Source organism: Balaenoptera acutorostrata, chromosome 15 (genome assembly GCF_949987535.1).
Source record: "Balaenoptera acutorostrata chromosome 15, mBalAcu1.1, whole genome shotgun sequence".
Classification (NCBI taxonomy): domain Eukaryota; kingdom Metazoa; phylum Chordata; class Mammalia; order Artiodactyla; family Balaenopteridae; genus Balaenoptera; species Balaenoptera acutorostrata.
Genome location: NC_080078.1, coordinates 78,929,990 through 78,949,841, shown reverse-complemented (window position 1 = coordinate 78,949,841; position 19,852 = coordinate 78,929,990). Strand labels below are relative to the sequence as shown.

The 19,852-nt window shown below is 42.3% G+C and overlaps 1 protein-coding gene across 7 annotated transcripts in view; it reads right to left on the bottom strand.

The window, feature by feature from the left end:
* The window catches only part of PTPN1 (protein tyrosine phosphatase non-receptor type 1), a 143,471-nt gene that overhangs the window by 49,627 nt on the left and 73,992 nt on the right, over nucleotides 1-19,852 (bottom strand). Inside the window, exon 2 of one of the 7 annotated variants that reach the window (XM_057529487.1) lies at nucleotides 11,097-11,186. The exons of the other annotated variants lie outside the window; for them this stretch is intronic. The gene's annotated coding sequence lies outside the window, so the exon portion shown is untranslated. The remainder of the gene's footprint in view (nucleotides 1-11,096; nucleotides 11,187-19,852) is intronic. 7 annotated transcript variants of the gene reach the window in all.

The following is a 19,852-nucleotide window of genomic DNA, read 5'->3' as shown; positions in this document are numbered from 1 at the left end:
TTTTGAAGCAGACACATTTATGTATTAGGGACTGTCTGTACTTTCATGCTTGGTTACCAGTTGACTCTCTGCCAGCCAGAAAAGTCCATCTGAACATAGTTCCCATGAACTGACCCAAAGAAGATTTAAGGGGACACTCTGGATAGTAATAAACTTTTAGCCTCAAAGCCAGGGCCTCCATGACACACAAGACTGGCCGTAGCTTTTTACTTGAAGACTGTCGATTTAAAAAGGACTAAACAGGGATATTAAAAATCAAACAATAACAAAACTATTGAACACAAAATTCTGCCACAAACTGAACCTGTTCTGTTTTACAGGCTGTTGTAGTTTTCTGGCTGTCTATTAGCACCTCTCCCAACTTGCTTAAGCATACGGTTGCTTCTATCATCCATCCTCTTCAACTGGCATTGGTAGATTATAGATGTACCCTTAAATACAGAGATAGAAAGCAACTACAGATTAGATAGCAGAAGAAGCAGTTTATTGCTAGTTTGCAGCCAATCAAACGTCACGAGGCACACAGTGAGAGAGCCCACAGAGCTTGGTAACGACGTCAATGGCCAACCCCACTTGCCCCACATCCTTATAGGGAAGCAGCCTCGAGATCCAACATGTTGGTAATTGCTAGTGGTGGTTGTGGTGGCCATGGGTGGAGAGGGTGGTGAGGAGGGGAAGCAAGGATGGGGGAGAGCAAGACAAAGAGGATGATGGTGGGTGGGGACTCGGTAACACACAGACTACAACACGGGGACCATACACGTAGGTCTGAACCCAACACACTGGAATATAAATGCTAACTGCTTCCCATACCATCTTCAACACGTTTCACAAGACTCCTGCCAACAACTCTGTCTTTAACACTATTTCTACTTTGTTCTCAACTGTTCTACCTCTGGCCTTCAAACTTGTTAAAAGGCACTTTTATGTTTAAAAAAATCTCAGTAAGTAACACTGAGGATCCAGAACCTCTACTCTGAGATGAACAGAATGAAGGCAGGTGAGCGCTGCAGTCCAACAGGAAACCTCTATTCCGTTTAATCACGGCTACTCTGATGAAAGGTATTCCTAGGGCTCCGGGAAAGCAGCACGTCTGGAGGAAGGGACACTGGACCAGGAAGAAAAGAATTCTCTTGGGTCACAGGTCTGCTCTGTGACCACTTAATCATGCCAGATCTCAGTGCATTTGAGAAACAACCCTGACCCAAGTCATTCACCACAATGACTTGTGTTTAACACAGGTAACAGAAATGTGCCCTGCAAATTGTGAAACTAAGTGCGTTTATCTAAATTTGATTACATTCACAGAAAAATTCCGGTTTAAAAGACAAACCTTAAAAAAAAAAAAATCAAATCCACAAGAAGCCAAACCAACCCGAAATATCCCTTCTTCACCAGACTAGACATGTCATTCTGCTCCAAGCTACTAATATAGAGCCAAGCCTGCCTAGGCAAGAACAAAGCTTTTACATTTATTTTTATTCCTCTCCTCCTCTTCTCCATTCAAACAATACTGCTCATTTTGTAAGAACCAGAAGATGAGAGAAAAGCTGAAATCCACAAAAATCAGAATAACCTCAGGGCTGAACCAAGGATAATACGTTAAGAAAAGAGTTGAAAACAAAAGCAATGATTTCGTTTCACATGCACATGCTTCACCTGCCCAGAATTTTGTTTTGCTGGAAACTTTCTGGCAAGATCAAAATCTCAGGAAATTCCAAACAAATGAAACTCTAAAGGCAAATTACTTAGGAAAAAGGATCTAACTTTAGAGACCCAAGCACGCTCCTCCCATTTTTGTCCAGTTCTTTACTTTTATAGAGGAGCACCAAACCAACCATAAAATCATATGCTAACAACAGCTCTGCATCCTGCAAGTTGACAACTCTGGCTTTTAATAAATGCCTCTATTTCCTGTCAGCATTGGTCAGTCCCAGCTACCAAACCTATGAAGTTTCAATGAGGGAGACTCTCATACCGCTGATGTCTCTCATACTTGGCTGGCCTGCTGGAACACAAGAACTAAGAAACCACAGGGAAATTGCCCCTCCAGAGTGGCATGGGCTGTGCACGGCCCTGAAGCAGGACCAGCCGAGGAAGACAAGGATGGGTTACAGATGAGACTTAGTTCCACTGAGTGTACACAGTAAGTCCCCTACATATGAACCTTCAAGTTGCGAACTTTCAAAGATGCGAATGTGCATTTGCATGTCCAATCACGTCAGGCCTGAGTGAAACTGCAGCTTGCCCTCCGTCTCCTATTGCTGATGATCCTTCAGCTCTACCATCTCCCACCTCCTCTCCCTCCTCCAGTCAGTGACTCTTCTTGCCTGATCACTCAATGCCAGCCCCTATATGCCAGCTGCTGTATTGTACTACTGTACTTTTCAAGGTACTGTACTGTAAGATTAAAAATGTTTTATTTTTTGTGTTTGTTTGTTTTTTATGTATTATTTGTGTGGAAAGTATTATAAACCTATTACAGTACAGTACTATACAGCCGATTGTGTTAGTTGGGTACCTAGGCTAACTCTGTTGGACTTACAAATTGGAGTTACGAATGCGCTCTCAGAATGGAACTCACTCGTATGTAGGGGACTTACTGTATATGTGCATGTGTGTCTATCTAACTGGGATTAGGCCCGCTGAAATGAAGTTCAGCTACGCTCAAGGCACTGGCGGGAGACACCAAGAATGACACACAGTTCCCGCTCAGAAGGGCTTCTAATTTCAATGGGGGAGGGGGTTGTTCCACACATAATATAAAGGGTGAGAGAGAAAACAAAATATGTGCTAAGGTGATGGTGGGTCAGTAACACATGGTTTGCACAATATTATAAACTCGATGTCTCCCTATCAACCAGTTTCCAATTCATGAACCCAAATAGCATAGCTCATCACTCATTCAGGAACTACCTATTGGGTACTTTTATATGCCAGGCACTATATTGGATCAAAGAGACACAAATGACTCAAACAAAAGCAATCCTGCCCCTTTTAAGACAGGTAACTTGGCAATAGGTAAGTAAACAGGCAACTACAGAACAATGGATATCCTTACAGTATAATCACACAAAGTGCTATGAAAGTGGAAGTACAGGGGCCATGGGAAGACCTGTAAGAGGTACCTACCTGGGGAAATCTGAGAAAGCACCCTAAAAGAGGATGCCTAAGATGGAACTGGAAGGAAGAACAAGAACTAGTGAGGGAGAACGTTCCAGGCAGAGGAAACAGTATACGCAAAGGCCCTGTGGGAGACAGGGAGCCTTACATTTCAGGAACGAAAAGTGTTTTGGAAGCTATACCAGAGTGCAAGAATGTCTATGAGCCCGCTCTGAATTCAAGGGCTGTTACTACTTCTGGGTGAAAAACTGAAACAGCCTAAGAAGAACAGAGTCAGATGAAAGTGGCAGCGTAGGGAGACCCCCAGCAGATGAGCAGAGAAGCCCAAGAGTGAGAGCTGGGACTAACTAGCTAGAAAAGGAGAATATATAAAAGGAAAGAAAAAGGAAAAGAGAGAGTTATGGAAACTGTGGTTAGAGAATATTCAAGAAGCAAATAGAAGTCGACCATGTTAAATGGTGTTATGATAAGGATGCAAAGAATCCACTGCCTTTAGCAACAAGGAAGCTAACGGTGACCCAGTGAAGAATTATTTTAGTGGCGTGGCAGGGTGGAGCCTAGCTTCCCTGGGTCGAGGAGTGACTGGAAGGTGAACAATGGACGCAGTGACCTATTTATTTCAAACATTTCAGCTGGAGAGCAGTGACTAGAGGGGGTGTCGCAGCCGGAGGAAGCCTGAAAATGTTTAAATGGTTCAAGAAAGATGGTAGCATAGAGGGAGGGCTAAGGACACATACCTAAAAAGAATCACTAAGCTATTGGTGCAAGACGCCTTGAACAGGTGGGATGGGAAGGTGTGAAGAGCGCAGATATAAGGCTGCCTTAGACAGGAACAAAGGCTCCTTTTTCCTTGTGAGAGAAATGAGGCAGAAAGGATGACAGGCAAACTTCAGATCTGACAGCCAGGAGCTGAGGGAGACAGATCTGAGGTTACTGACCTGATTTCCTTCTAGTGGTTCAATCTGCAAAACCAGGAGATTTTTCTCCAGCAGCACTTAGGGGCCTGGGCCCGGGAAGAGAAAAGCAGGTAGCTGGCCTGGTCCAGGTAGAGCTGGTCTGGTATGCTGATGGCAAGAAGATGGGCAGGGGCTTCCCTGGTGGCAAAGTGGTTAAGAATCCACCTCCCAATGCAGGGGACACGGGTTCGAGCCCTGGTCCGGGAAGATCCCACATGCCGTGGAGCAGCTAAGCCCATGCGCCACAACTACTGAGGCTGTGCTCTAGAGCCCGCGAGCCACAACTACTGAGCCCGCGTGCCACAACTACTGAAGTCTGTGCGTGTAGAGCCCGTGCTCCGCAACAAGAGAAGCCACCGCAATGAGAAGCCTGCGCACCGCAACGAAGAGTAGCCCCCGCTCACCGCAACCAGACAAAGCCCGCACACAGCAACAAAGACCCAACGCAGCCAAAAATAAAAATAAATTAAATAAATTAAAAAAAAAAAAAAAGAAAATGGGCAGAAGGGCTACGCGGGGATATTGGAGAGGCAGCATTTCAAGGGACTGACCGGCTGCATAAGAAGGCAAGGGAGGACTGGCTCTGGAAAGGAGCAGCTGGAAATCTGGCTGTAGGAGTAAACCCAGAGGAGGGAAGTAACTGAGTGAGGGAGTGTGGAAGCACAGGAGGCTGTGATTGGAGAGTGAAAGGTCTGAGTCTAATGAGATGGCAAAGACAGAAAAGATCCCAAGGGCCAGGGCGTGCCCTATGGGAAGGAGACGGCAAAAGGAGAGGGACATGAAATTTCCAGGGGAGGAGGTGAGGATGGTGGGTGGACTGCCCAAGGGAACACTGACGTGGCCCAGGGGCGACAGCAGCTGTGGAAAAGAGGACATGTGTGCCAGGTAAATTAAGGGGAGAGGGAGGGATGCAGAGTGGCCCACTTAAAATATGACCAGCATAATATAGGCAAGTAATTAAACAATTCCCCCAAAGGCAATTTATTGACTGGGAATGCCTGCTGGAATCCTCTCTAAGATTCAAACTCCCACCCCCAACACATGCACATCTACACCTCCCCTCCAAACCTAAGACAAAGCATAATCAGTGAACCAGGGTCTTATCCAGAGTTTGGACTTCTATTAAGGATCTATTTTTATAATGCTTTCTTATTCACTTCCATCTTAAAAACGGTTGCTTCCCCCCTGCAATATTCTGTCCATTTAATAGCTATGTTTAGGGGCTTCCCTGGTGGCGCAGTGGTTAAGAATCCGCCTGCCAATGCAGGGGACACGCGTTCGAGCCCTGGTCTGGGAAGATCCCACATGCTGTGGAGCAACTAAGCCTGTGCACCACAACTACTGAGCCTGCGTGCCACTACTTCTGAAGCCCACGCGCCTAGAGCACGTGCTCCGCAAAAAGAGAAGCCACCACAATGAGAAGCCTGCGCATCGCAACGAAGAGTAGCCCCGCTCGCTGCAACTAGAGAAAGCCCGCGCGCAGCAACGAAGACCCAACGCAGCCAAAAATAAATTAAAAAAAAAAAAAAAAAAAGCTATGTTTAGTGACTCTGTTGAGAGGTCTGTGAACTACTGTTTTTCTACTCCATATACCTATTTCTGCTATGGATGTTCTATAGTATCCATTCAGTGACATGTAAATGACTCCAAAATAAAACCGGAAGGAGGAAAAACAAAAACAGAAGCCACATTGAAACATCCTCCTTCACCAGTGAAGGAAAAATAGTCAAAGCTTCTTTTACTCTACTTTGTCCTCCATTGATAAGAAAAACTCTTCCCTTTTCAAATCTGTAATGACTAGTAATCAAGAATTATTCTTTAGAAAATTGAATCCAGTACTACTTCCACACATGATCTTCAAAGCCAGAATTAGAAAAAGGAAAAAAGAAAAGATGTTTCACAACCTTAATGGTTTGCAGATATCTAAGTCTGACTGTTCCGAAACAGCAAGGAATGAGTTTAGTACGTATGTGAACGGAAAACAGGCAGCAATCAGCAACTCATTCGGAATTACTCAAGATGATAATTTTTGTGTTTAAATCACAAAGTCTCAGAATATGTAATCATATCCAAAAATGTTAAAATGCCTAAAAATTAAAGCCTATCACTTAGTCATTTAAAACTAGGATAAATTATCAGTAAACTTATTTGACAAGGTACTTGACTTGAAAGACTCATTCGAACAAAGCCGTCTATGTATAGAGAACTGCTAATGAACAGACCACATAATGGGATAAGCCAGCCAACACCATTAAAAATATCCTTTAACATTCACAATGAATAGGGCTTCCCTGGTGGCGCAGTGGTTGAGAATCTGCCTGCTAATGCAGGGGACACGGGTTCGAGCCCTGGTCTGGGAAGATCCCACATGCCACGGAGCAGCTGGGCCCGTGAGCCACAACTACTGAGCCTGCGCGTCTGGAGCCTGTGCCCCGCGACGGGAGGGGCCGCAATAGTGAAAGGCCCGCGCACCGCGATGAAGAGCGGTCCCTGCACCGCGATGAAGAGTGGCCCCCACTTGCCGTAACTAGAGAAAGCCCTCGCACGAACCGAAGACCCAACACAGCCAAAAATAAATAAATAAATAAATAAAGTAGCTATAAAAAAAAAAAAATCTCCCTTCTTAAAAAAAAAAACAAAAACATTCACAATGAATAAATGAGACCTTTCTTCTTATAGTGTCATCTGCAAATCAGGGGGATAGCCACATATTTTCAATTTGTACTTACTGAGTCAGGCTTATACTTAAAGATTCTTTTTAAAAAACATTTTGTGTCATAAAAGATAATTCTGCTTTTTGTACGGACTGAAGAGTATCTGCATAAATACCTGGATAAGAAAAATAAAACTATTTATATAAAAGCTATCACTTCATTGCAATCAATACTGTACTACCTGCCTACTAAGTGTAACGCACTGTCCGTTAACACTGTTAACGCACAGACGATAACACAAACATGTCTGCCAGAGAAGACACCTACACAGATGACTTCACTACACGGCGGCAACATGAGGTCAATGACATGTTGTAGCCCTCACTAAGTCACCCTATTAGAAGGATTCTGAGGCCATTATCACACTCAAGGTGAGAAGTAATGGCAAGGGAGAGAGGAAAAAAATGTATATTAAGAGAAAGAGAGACAATGCATATGAATCGTGGAGGGGCAAGGGGTGGATGGGAGGCGGAGGGTTAAGAACAAAGAGGAAGAAAGTTAAATATGCTCCCATGCTTTCAAGCTTAGGTAATTTAACACTTAACATGAACAGAGAAGGGCAAGGAGGCCTGAACCCAGATTAGGGGACTGGAGAACATAAGGGGCTCACTCCTGCCTGCCCTTGGAATCTCCACTTAGATATTACTTTTATAGACTACCTTTACCTGACAGCTCTTCCGCTTGCTTTTCCTTCTCCCAAATGCCTCTTCCTTAGTGTCCCCAAGTACCCAGGCCTACGCCTATGAGAGCTCTCATCACGCTGAACTGGGACTGTCGCTACCCAGCCCCTTTGCTGGCTGCACTGTTAAGCTTCTTCTTTTTTTTTTTAATAGTAATCTTTTTTATTTATTTATTTATTTTTATATTTTTTATTTTTGGCTGTGTTGGGTCTTCATTTCTGTGCGAGGGCTTCCTCTAGTTGCGGCAAGCGGGGGCCACTCTTCATCGCGGTGCGCGGGCCTCTCACTATCGCGGCCTCTCTTGTTGCAGAGCACAGGCTCCAGACGCGCAGGCTCAGTAGTTGTGGCTCACGGGCCTAGTTGCTCCGCGGCATGTGGGATCTTCCCAGACCAGGGCTCGAACCCGTGTCCCCTGCATTAGCAGACAGATTCTCAACCACTGCGCCACCAAGGAAGCCCTGTTAAGCTTCTTAACAGCAAGGACCGACTGTGTCTTTCTTGCTCACCACTTACCCTCACTGCCGAGCAGAGCCTGGCCCCTAGCTCATGTACTTGAATGAGTGAATGGACTCTGCCTGAAAGGAGCTTACCATTGCAGAACAGAAGAGGAAATAAAGGGGAGATGAAAAGCTTCATGGAGTAATTGATCTCCAGTTATTGATTTTAATTTCATATATACAAAAAAGTATTAAATGGCCAATGCCATCATGTCACACGATTCAGGAGTGCTAAAACACCGAGTTGGTTTTGTCCTCCTGGGATTCAGCTTTAGGAGAGGAAAAGCTACAAAACTTAGAACAAGGATACTGATTGTTTTATAATGGTAAAGAATCTTCCCTATCTATTGCTTGTTCTAACTTGTCATATGTAATATACCCCTATGGAAGAAGAGATGTTCAAGAGGGATCAAAGGAATAGCATCTCCTACAATATAACACATACTTCTGTTGCTAAACAGGGATAGAGACCTTTCACACATATTCTTTGTAACATATATACATATATATATTTTTCCCCCCAATCATGGCTACCATTTATTTCATCCCTTGATAGAGAGGATAAGGTAGAGAAACCATCTAATCATGAATTGAGACACATGACAAATGGTATCATTCCTAACCAGGTCACAAAGCAAGTCATTAAAAACACTACTTCTTAGATTTTTCAGTGCAAACTTATGTGAGCAAGTCATTCTTGTCAAGTCCCATACTGACCATCCAATTTAATTTCCAAGTTGGTCATCAAAAATAGTTCATGGAAATAATTGAACATGGGACAAAAGTACAGTCACACTCAGTTGCTCGAGGTGGAAAAAAATGGTGGCAGCTTCCAACTTCCTCAAAATAGCAGAAAGGGGATAAGGATGACAAGGGAAGGGGGAAGGACAGGAAGGAAAGAAGCACCTGGCTAATGATTTTATCCCGGATTTTAATGTCAAGGGCACTCCCTCAGGCATTTTCACACTAGCCACCATATCTCCAGCTAGTCTTCCCTTGCTTTGAGTTTATCTAATGATAGTACACCAACTACTTACAAGCCTAAAAGTCTTTTTAAAATCACCTTAATTCTAATGCTAATAAACAACTCCAAGAAAAAAAACCCAGTCTGGAGTAGAGGCTACAAACTCAAGTGCGTCCAATGGCTGGGTAGTTCATATAAGCGAGGACAGGGGGACCCGCTGGGGAGAAGAATACACACGTGCCCCTCAGATCAGCAGACCACTGCCACGGTGGGCTCAGGCCGTGTGATCTTCAGATTTTTCAAGTGAAGCCAGAAATCCAGATTTGTATGTGATTTCTCCTGATTTATCAATAATGACAAAAGCTTAAACTCCTCTTTTTTTAAAAGCACTGTGTGGCCAACTTGTGACATCTAGGTGAGAGGTCAGAAATATGGGCAAGGGTCAAAAATCTACAAACTCTCTCTTCCTATGTGCTAATCAACCAGGAGGCGAAGCACAATTCCTTGTCCCTGCAGTTGTGTATCAGTGTGAGCATGGCCACAGTGCCATTGTAAAGCTGGATCCAGGACATGGGAGACCTCAGGCAAAGAAGAACATCGAGGCTCTGACACCTAATTGTCCTCCCAAAACATTTCCTGCTATTAAAGACCAATTTATGGTGTGTAACAAATGGTACTGCATGTAAAGCACTTTGCGCAGTGCCTGGGGCACGTACAGAATTCAAAAATGTTAGCTGTTATTGGGTTTTATTATGAATGAGGGTAGAACGTGGATCAGACTGTGCCTTTCTCCCTTGAATGGGAGATTTCAGTCCAATTACAAAACCCAATAATCCTCTTTAGACATGAGAAGAATTTCAAAGGAAACTGCATTCATCACTGTGGCATTCAGTCATTTTATAAAATAATGGATTTATGCCCACACAGGGTGTTTTATTCTTTTTAAGGACATAATGGATTTTTAAAGTTTTGATTTGAGTTAATATGAAAATTTAAAGCTCTGTCTCACTTTTAGATAAGGGGGATCATGGAACATATATGGCTACCAAATCTAGCATGAGTGGGACGTGAAGCCCCCATTTTTCCAGCAAAGTTGCCCCACTCTCCTGGCTCCTCGTGTGACCACGTAGGTGTAGGATGTTAGATTCCAGTCATGCTGTAAGGCTATCTGGTCTAATCACCACATTTTACAGATCCTGAATGTTAACTCCTTCAAGGTCCCACAATACTCGAAGGCAGACCCAGAACCCAAACCCTGTCCTCTTCTTCCATCACCTCACAAGTCCCTGGGGGGGATGTATGTTCCGGGGGAGTTGGTTAAGGGTGGGTAGCAGGGCAGCTGGGACTAAAGCTTTGAGACAAAGGCCCAGCCTTTGTGAGTAAAAAGCTCTATCAACTAGGGGGACAGGGTGGGGAAGGTTTCCTATACGCAGCCAATCAAAGCCTTGCTTCAGTACATCTCAGGGTCAGTCAGACTCTTTTAAAAATCCTCTAGTATCAACCATACCCTTTTAGCCACTGGCTTGTAGCAAGAGTTCCAAGCCTCTATGAAGGAATCTAATTTACTTGCTGGAAAAGTAGAGACATCACTAAGCAAAGGAATCAATGATTTTTAAAAGAATGTTACTATGTTTCAAAGTGTCCAACTACCAAAGTACTGCGAAAATATTTTTTTGAAATGTAGCCAAGTGTAGAATATAAACTGAGTCCTACATTCAAAATTTGTCTTTCTAGAAAGCAAATGTCAAAGGATATAAAGCAAGCTGATATAAAGCAAGCTGTGAACAAGAGACTAAAATTAGCTCAAACCACAAATAACCTAACATACTTATCACTTCCTTATGATCAACCTACAAAAATCAAACATTAAAAGCATTTACAAAACTAAAGGTGTGATGCCAATTTAATCCTTTAACTTCAGCTGTATCCTTTCTTCCTTCTGGCATGTAAACATTACCAAAGAATGACATTTTATTAATTTGAAGGCAAGTACAAGGGAAACCATTACAGTTAAGTTTTGCCCTGTAAATAAAAGAGCATGTACCATGCAGTTCTTGAGTGGTTAGAATGGTAACCACCTCCTCAAACTGAAGATAGGAAATTTCAGATGATGGACCACACCCATCTCCAAATGCGCTTCTCACAGAGAGCTAGGGACATACCAGACTCCTACTTCAGACCAAAGCTTGCCTCCATCTCCTCAAGCCGTTTATTTCCTACTTCCAAAAGCAACATCTTCCAATGAACAAAGGCTGTTGGGAAACACAAAAGTTTTTGTCATAAAGTAGTGGAACGTGTTGCAAAAGGAAGCTTAGTTGACAAATGTGGGTTCATGCAAAAAAAAAAAGGTACTAGTTTGTTAAACTTCAACTACTTTTACCATGATTCTCTCTGCGTGATGACTACATTTTTGATAAGTTTTCTGGGGAAAGTTCAAGCTCAAAAAGGATGGAAACGAGTGGTTAAGAAACGATGAGTATAAAACCTACCAACTGCTACTGTGCACTCTTCAATACTAAAACTCTCAAAAGCATTCTTATCAGTAAGTAGAAAAACAAGGGACAGTAGCAGACCTGGGTACTATGACAAGAACAGATGAAATAAAATACTGCTAATGACACTAATATTCCTAGGATATATTAAGAAAAACTGTTAGTGGGACATGAAGGAATATTTAAATACACTTAGAAATGGTACCATGATAGGTACATAAAGGACCCATTAAAACGCAGCACATCATGGGGATGTGGATTCTCAAGGATGGTTCATGGGAGATGTGGACCAGCTAACCCTCAATCATGGCCACATCACCCGGTATACTGGGGATTGCTCCAGAAATGTGGCTTTGTGCCTGTCAACCTGATGTGGCTTAATGCAACTTCCTGATATTGCACCACTCTGCTTCACCCCTTCACCCCACCTCCGAGGATGATCCAAAAGACCCTGGCAACAGGGAGGTGGTATCCAGGTGGTGGAGAACAATAATGGCAATGCTCTTAACTCTAAGATGCTGTCAAAATAACGGTTTGAATCAGGTAAAAATAAAGCAAAACAACAAGAACAACAAAAACCACAAAACAAAGTATCCTCCCTCTGAAAGACCCCTGAATATCTTCTTAGAGGCCTCTTTTCTCTGTGCAAAAGGGAGGCACACAAATATTTATGACCCAGTTAGGCATACTTTGCCTTTATCCTTGTAGAAGCAAACTCAGCCCTGACTATTTGAATAGTGAAGCAATACAAAATCTAAAAGAGATAAATATAACAGTGACAAATGTTTAAGCACCGAGGGAATTTAAAGCTAATTTACCGTATTATGCTAAATGCAGCTTGCCTATTTGTTCTCTTCAGTGAAGTTATATTCAGAAGTGATTTCATGCGCAGACATTTTTAAGTAACCCCCTGTTCTTCGGAGAATTCCAACTACTTGGAGTAATTACTTGATGTTCACCTTCCTGTAAGCAATTCACAATAGTGTATATTTCTCTGAGTAATCAGTACTCATCAGAATAAAAACTAGCTAAGCTGTTCCCTGGAACTTAGCATGGCATTTTTTTTTTTTTTTAATCTTATGTGGCCAATTTACTAGTTTTTATTTATTTATTTATTTTTGGCTGTGTTGGGTCTTCGTTTCTGTACGAGGGCTTTCTCCAGTTGCGGCAAGCGGGGGCCACTCTTCATCGCGGTGCGCGGGCCTCTCATTATCGCGGCCTCTCTTGTTGCGGAGCACAGGCTCCAGACGCGCAGGCTCAGTAATTGTGGCTCACGGGCTCAGTTGCTCCACGGCATGTGGGATCTTCCCAGACCAGGGCTCGAACCCGTGTCCCCTGCATTGGCAGGCAGATTCTCAACCACTGCGCCACCAGGGAAGCCCCAGCATGGCATTTTTTAAATGAGATTCTTTAAAAGGAAGAGATGCACCAGTAACAAAGCCATTAGATAAGAAAAAAAAAAAGTTGGGGGAAAAATGTTTCATAACAGAGAGAGATAAGGGAGAGTTTTCCTTCTCTAATCACTAACTAATAAATTTAAAAAACACAGTTTTGGAAACCTAGTTTTGCTATGCTCATCTTATCTTTGCAAGTGGTGTCGCTTGCCCACAAAAGCCACAAACACAGCCGAGGCTTTTCCTTCTTCATCTGTAAAAGAAAACGTGCCTCAATCAGTCTTTGGGAAGAAAGCTCTGCAAGTAAAAACGAAAGAAGCCCAGGACACAAGTCCACTCGAGCCCAAAGGTTTGCTTCAACAAGCGGTTAAGCCTCAATAAGGACTCAGAATTTCCTGGCACACTACTAGATTAAGAGTAGTAGGGAATATGTATATTTTCCAGAGAAAAATATGGACCTTAAGTGTCCCTTTGCTAAGAAGCCATGTTTATTTTGTGATTCCATGTTGTAGAACTTCTTAAGCACCAATTCTAATTACCACGGGGTATCCGTAAAACTTTACAAACAGCGTTGGTAGAATCGTAAGCATTCAAAACTGCAAATTGAATCAGGTCACAAATTAAAAAACAACAACAACAAAAAACTGAAAATCATTTATCAGTAGTTATTTTTGTCTGCAGTGTGACTTGTACCACATTCCGAAGATCAACTGATTTGGGGGGCCTTGACTTTTCTTTGGCTACTTATTTCGGGGGAAAAAAAATCTTCCATGGGAAATGGTCTTGTTCCTAGCTTTCAGACATTTCAAAATTTACAAAACTGTCAGTAAGACACTTGTGATACGTCAAGCTGCCTTGAGGAAGGAGAGGGCAGCAGCTAGGAAACTATGAAGCCCACTTCTACAAAGTGAAGCATTATTTCTAAAATGCTGGAGCCTTAGGTACTTTCTTCTCAAACACGGCAGCTGTGTATACTATCACGCTCTTCAAATGAAGTTTAGACCAGATGTTGGTTTCTTTCTAAAATTACAACATAAAGGGCAGCTACTCTTAGTGTACCTAGCTGGGGTTGAATCTTTCGTAAATTCTCGAGAATCAGTTCCTCTATCTTTACAGGAAAAACCACCCAATTGCTACTCAGAGAAAAACTGCAAGCATAACTCATATGTCAGTGCCACTCATTTTCCCACATTACTAAACCAAATGAACCCTACTTATTAAAAATGTTCAATACCTCTTGGGAAAAAAAAGATTCAATTCTTTTGAATCTTTAACTATACTCACAAAACTCTTACACATTTTTGAGCCTCACTGTACCCACCGACACCCACGCACCTTACAAAATTGAGTAACCACAGCAGTGGTTACAAGGATTACTTCAGGAACATCAAACTCTCTGTGTGAGCATATTAAAGACTTTCATTACTTGACGAGAACTTAGTGATCAGTTAGTCAAGGATCATTTTTACACAGGAAGGGACTGAAGCCCAAAGAAAGGAAGGGACCCATTCAGCCTAGTTAGTGTTAGAGCTAACTAGAGAAAAAGCAAAAGATAAAGCTACTCTCTTGCCCAGAAGGGTGATCTGATCAAAGGCCAAAAACGTTTGCCTTTAGCATTTATACTTTGAAAAGAAATCACAGGTTTTATAAGGGTTGTTACTTTACGGAGAACCATACATATTTTTAATCCCACAGTCAAAAAATATTTTACAAACCAGCTACATGCAAAGCCCTTCTAGAAGGCATGTGAGAACAAGTCAAGAGTGATGAGAACAGAGTAATTCAATAATTCTTAGAGAGACAGATATATCACCTCCAAGTTTCCTATTAAGTTCGCCTCAGGACAAGTACAAATTTGTTGTTAAATTTAAAGTTCCTGTGAAACAAACTGGGTTTCCTACTGGGTAAGCATCCAAGCTTTTCTTCCAAGCCACCACAGCAGGCAATACCAAACTGCCTCATCAAGCCATGGCTCAAATTGTACTGGTTTTCTCTGAGAGTGGCCTCTGCTATTAGTACTAACGCAGGCTAATCTTTTTGTGTCTACCATTCCTCCTCCCCCAGAACGGGAGTTGGGAACTGTGACTTGTCTTTCTATTGTCAGGGCCTGGGGCAAAGTGCTGACAATCGATTCAACCCCAACATTTCTTAGGCACTTTGTGCCCGGTGCAGAGGACACCAAGATGAATGACAAAGATGGAAGAGCTGACTTCCACAGTCTGGACCCTAGAGTAGATGGACCCGGATACAAACGAACAGCTCCCATGAGAGCAGGGCTTTAAAAGAGATAGGTATGAAGGTGTATGTAAGCACACAAGTGAGAGAGCCAAAATCTAGTGCAAGGGGCCACACATTTGAGCTGGGAGGCGCAAGCCAGAATGAGTGGGAAAGGCAGCCTAAACAAAGTGTTGAGCCAAAGTACAGAGGAATGAAAGAGAAGGATGAGTCTGGAGAACACTGCACCTTCTAGTGTGGCTAGAATAAAAGGTACACAGGAGGGGATGGCTGGAACCTGGCTGCCATGCCAAGGAGCTTGGACCTTACAGATAAATGAAAGCATAGAAGTAAACAGAGGAGTGACAGACTCAGGTCTGTTTTTAACACAATTACTCTAGTGATAATGTGAAGAATATACACAGTGGGGCGGGGGGGAGATGTGGAGAGATTGCTGAGGGACCTTATTAATATGCTTCTGGTTTCACTAATTTCTGTAATGTGAAACCAGAAACGACAGCAGTATTATAAGCAAAATTTAAGAACCTAGACCACTGGGATGGTAGGAAGGACATCATAGTGACCAATCAATGAGATGTGGTAGAGGGAATCAAGAACCATTCCAAAGTCCCCAGCACTTCTGGATATTCAAAACATGCACCAAATGACTGGTACCAAACTACATTGTCTTGGACACAATGACCCTGCTGGACTTCCCCTTTTCCTAAACATGGGCAGTACAAAGAAACATGTCCAGACTATTTGTAGTCAGTATTAGTTGGTTACCATGAACAAATTAACATAAACACTGTAGGGAGGGATGCCAGCTTGTGCAAAAGACACATGAGCTCAGGCTGGCTTATGAAAAAGTACCTGCAATTAAAAGCACAGCATAAGACAAAAACTGCCAAAAGGATTCTGCCATCTAAAAGATCAGAAAATAGACAACTCAAAAAAAAGAGAAAAGGGAAAAAAGAAAAGGCACAGTTATTTCAGCAGTTAAGAGTCTGACAAAACCCCTACAGGAAATTTTAAAATTTATTTCTATCATGAAATTCAGTATACATTCAATTACACTACTCAATACCAGGCATCTTTTTAAATAGGTTTGGGGGAGCTATTCATGCTAAAATGCAAAATGCAGGGACTTCCCTGGCAGTCCAACGGTTAAGACTCCACACTTCCAATGCAGGGGGGCATGGGTTCGATCCCTGGTCGGGGAACTAAGATCCCGCATGCAGCTCAGTGCAGCCAAAAAAAAAAAAAAAAAAAAAAATGCAAAATGCACTGGAGGGGCCTTGGAGCCCAATGGTAGATAACTGGCAACCGAAAATCATTTGCATTACCATTATCCCCCAGCTGACTCTTGAGAACCATCTGATATAGTTTATGATGTACTTCCAAAAGAACCAAAGTATTCCTATAAATATGCCAGTGATGTCAAACAAATAATGAGAGCAAAAAGTTCTTCCCTCCACTATTTCTACTTGTGCCCCCAGTTAATCTGAGTCCAGACAATTACAAACGTCTTTGCACCATTTCCAAAGTGGTGATCAGACACCTAAATTTAGTTCACTCAAACCAGGGCTACACAAGAACATTTAGATCTAATGGGTCACTCAAGATGACTAGAGCTTCCCATCCTCTCCATGTCACTTCCGTTTGTCTTTCTTTTTTTTAAGTGAAGTGAGTCATAGTGTATAGATCTTTCTCCTCTGCACAAAACACAGTTTTTCTCTGAAGAGAATGGTATTTATATAAAAATTACTGGGAAATTTTAATATTCATCTTGGACTGTAACAAAATAAGCTGTATACAGCAGTAAGGAATTTTAGTGAATTATTGTTATAACATGGTTTTAACCTAGTCAGGCATTAGATCGTATTTCATAATGAAAGCAGCTATAAAAACAAATGTCAATTGGAAGAGTGGCCCGTATTACAAAGCCTGCCTCTAACATAGAATAAATCTTGCCTTCAAGTCACAAGCTATTGTTGCAATCTCCTTTATCTGAAACAATCAAATCATTCATACTGAAAAGTAGTGAACGGTGTCAGAGAATCAAAGAATTAGAGATGAGACAAATGGCGAAACACCTGACCCAAACCTTAAACTACAAATGGAGGGTAGTTTTTTCCTATTTTCATTCATTCAAGCCCCCTCTTCTCTCATTCTAGCTCCAAAAACCAATCCCTTTGCCCTATCTGTGTTCTCTCTTCTCTTTTGGGCACTCCAGGCTTGCTAAGTATTACTTCCACTTTTCAAACCAGACATACAATCATTTAAATGATAGAAAACAATTTTTTAAAGCCATCTACACATGCTATCAAGGCTGACTTTTTATAGACCTAAATGCTTATTAGTATCTATGCTATCTATTAGCATTAACAACTATATAAAATCAGTTATGCTCACTTTATCAAATTGAGCTAGCAGAGAATCTTCGCCTGAAACATTTGTTTTCTAAGCCGCCTCATTCCTTGGCATTCAAAAGTCTACTTCATCCTTTGTTCTTTTCCCAATTGTTTCCAAGTTTTTACATCTTTTTGTTCTAGTTAGAAGTTAGTATAGTGAGAAATAACTGCACTGCTTTGTTTACAAAATGTTAAGCAAAAATTACATATTATTTAAAAAATCACAATAGACTAAGCAAGCTCAAAATGACTCTGTATAAGGCTGCCTTCATTGTGACGGGCTACAAAATATTAATTTTTTTTAACTTCCATTTTCTACCCACCATAAACACATTTCTTTGAATTCCTGAAAAATAATGGTTTTCGTAAATTGACACACACTTTGGAAAATTTGCCACTTTAGACTCAAGGTCATTTGAACTCTACATTTTTTTTAAAATGCCAGAGTTTGCCACTTTTAACATCAAGAAGGAAAAGAGCGTCTGATTTAGATTTTGTAAAAGAAAAATATCTGTACTGCAGAGGTGAGAAAGCCCATAGTGGATAATTCTCTAAGATAAAAGAAACCACCTCTAGAAATGTGGCAATCGATTAAGGATCTAGAGAACTCTCAACATACAGCAATCTCGACTAACTCCTGGGGTTCCCAGGTGGTAGACAAACATAAGAACAATGAGGGAAATTAACTGAAGACCAGGCTCCATGCTAGTGACTTGCTTAACACAGTTTTAACAGCGCTTGGGTGACAGGTCTCCCACTCCTCCCTAAGACTGTAAGTCATCAAATTCAAACAAGGACTTTTTATAATATGAATTTGCTGTTGCCAACTGAGTCAGCTTCAGTATAAAAGATTCTCCCCAGTACCTCCTGGAGGCCACCCCTACTTGTGATGGGGTATATCATTATCAACTCCAACACTTCAGACCAAGAATTTTTTCATTTAAAACCACTTTAGACTCTACTGTATTCAATCTGATGCAGAAAATTTGTCTACACATTCTCAAAGTCACTAGTGGGATTCATTCAGTTAACTCAGACAGACTAGACACGGAATACAAATTTTATATATTGATCGATCGTACTTATACAGATTAGAGTGGTTATATGTATTAGTCTATCATAAGCTAATATACATTACAGCGCAAGTAAAAAGAATCCTGTCAAATAAGCTTGATGCAAATCCACATGAAACCAAGCCTGCCAAAAAAAGGCTTTTGTTAGTCAAGCATACCAAAGAACTGCTTAAAGCTTTTTTCCTTTTTAAGTGGAGCTCAAAATAGATTTTAATACTACCAGCTGATGGATCTCACAATTTGCCTTTTGAGCCTATAAGCCGAAAACAGCCTTCTCCCTTTACACAAGTAACAACATCTCTCTATTCTGTACATTGCTTATTTAAAATACCGAGTGTGGTTTTGGTTAATCCTCACAACCCCCGCGATGACATTTAATCGGGAGCACATATTTTCTTCAGAGGATTTAGCTCTTGTGAAAGCAGACCTCTTCATCTTTTTAATCTGATGATGTAGAGATACGTGAGAAACCCTACCTTCCGAACTTTTTATTTATGAACCACCGTAACCCACAAGGAGATGAGGACGGGGAAGACACCATCATCTCAACCATGACCAAAGGATAAGATGCTCATCGGGAGAAAGATGCTATTTTAGAGAGAGTAAAAACGTTAACCTCCCCTGTTGCCTGCCTGACACGGGGTAATATTCTGGCCCCAGTGGAGTGGGTACTCCAGACCTCCTGGCTGGAAAGCTCTTTAGCCTGCTACTCTCAGGGCTTAGCTCACAGAGCAAGTATCTCTTCCTCTGACAGATCTTCCCTGATCCCCTTCTCTGAGGCAGGCCATCTTCCCTGAAATCACTCTCTACCCCGTTATGTTGTTTTCTTCATAGCACTTGTCCCCATCTGAAATTGTCTGCTTATGTGTTGGACTGCCCTGTTCGACTCTAAGCTCACGGGGGATAGGATCTTGCCTGTCTTGTTCAGCAAACACTACCTCCAGCGCCTCAGCACCGCCTAGCACGGAAGAGGCACGTCAATTCAGATCCATTAAATGAATGAACAGGAAGGGGGAAGGGACTGTCATCCTTGGGACTCGACGCACAGAGACCAAGAGAAAGGAAATGTAAAGGAGGGAGGGGGGAGTAACCCTTTCCCCCGGGGAGACAAAGGAAGACAGCCTGAGGTGGTCCAGTCTAGAAAGGAAGTAGTGGGGGTGTTCTATCCACCCCAGGGGACAAAGAGTGGACAGGCAGGGGGGCGGGGTCGGGGTGCGAGGCTTCGCGCTGAGAGCAGAGACTGGCGGCTTCCAGGCTTGAGAGGTCACCCGGACTGGAGGATATGAGGTAGGTGGGGGATCAAAGGGGACTGCGAGGCCGGGGAGAGACGC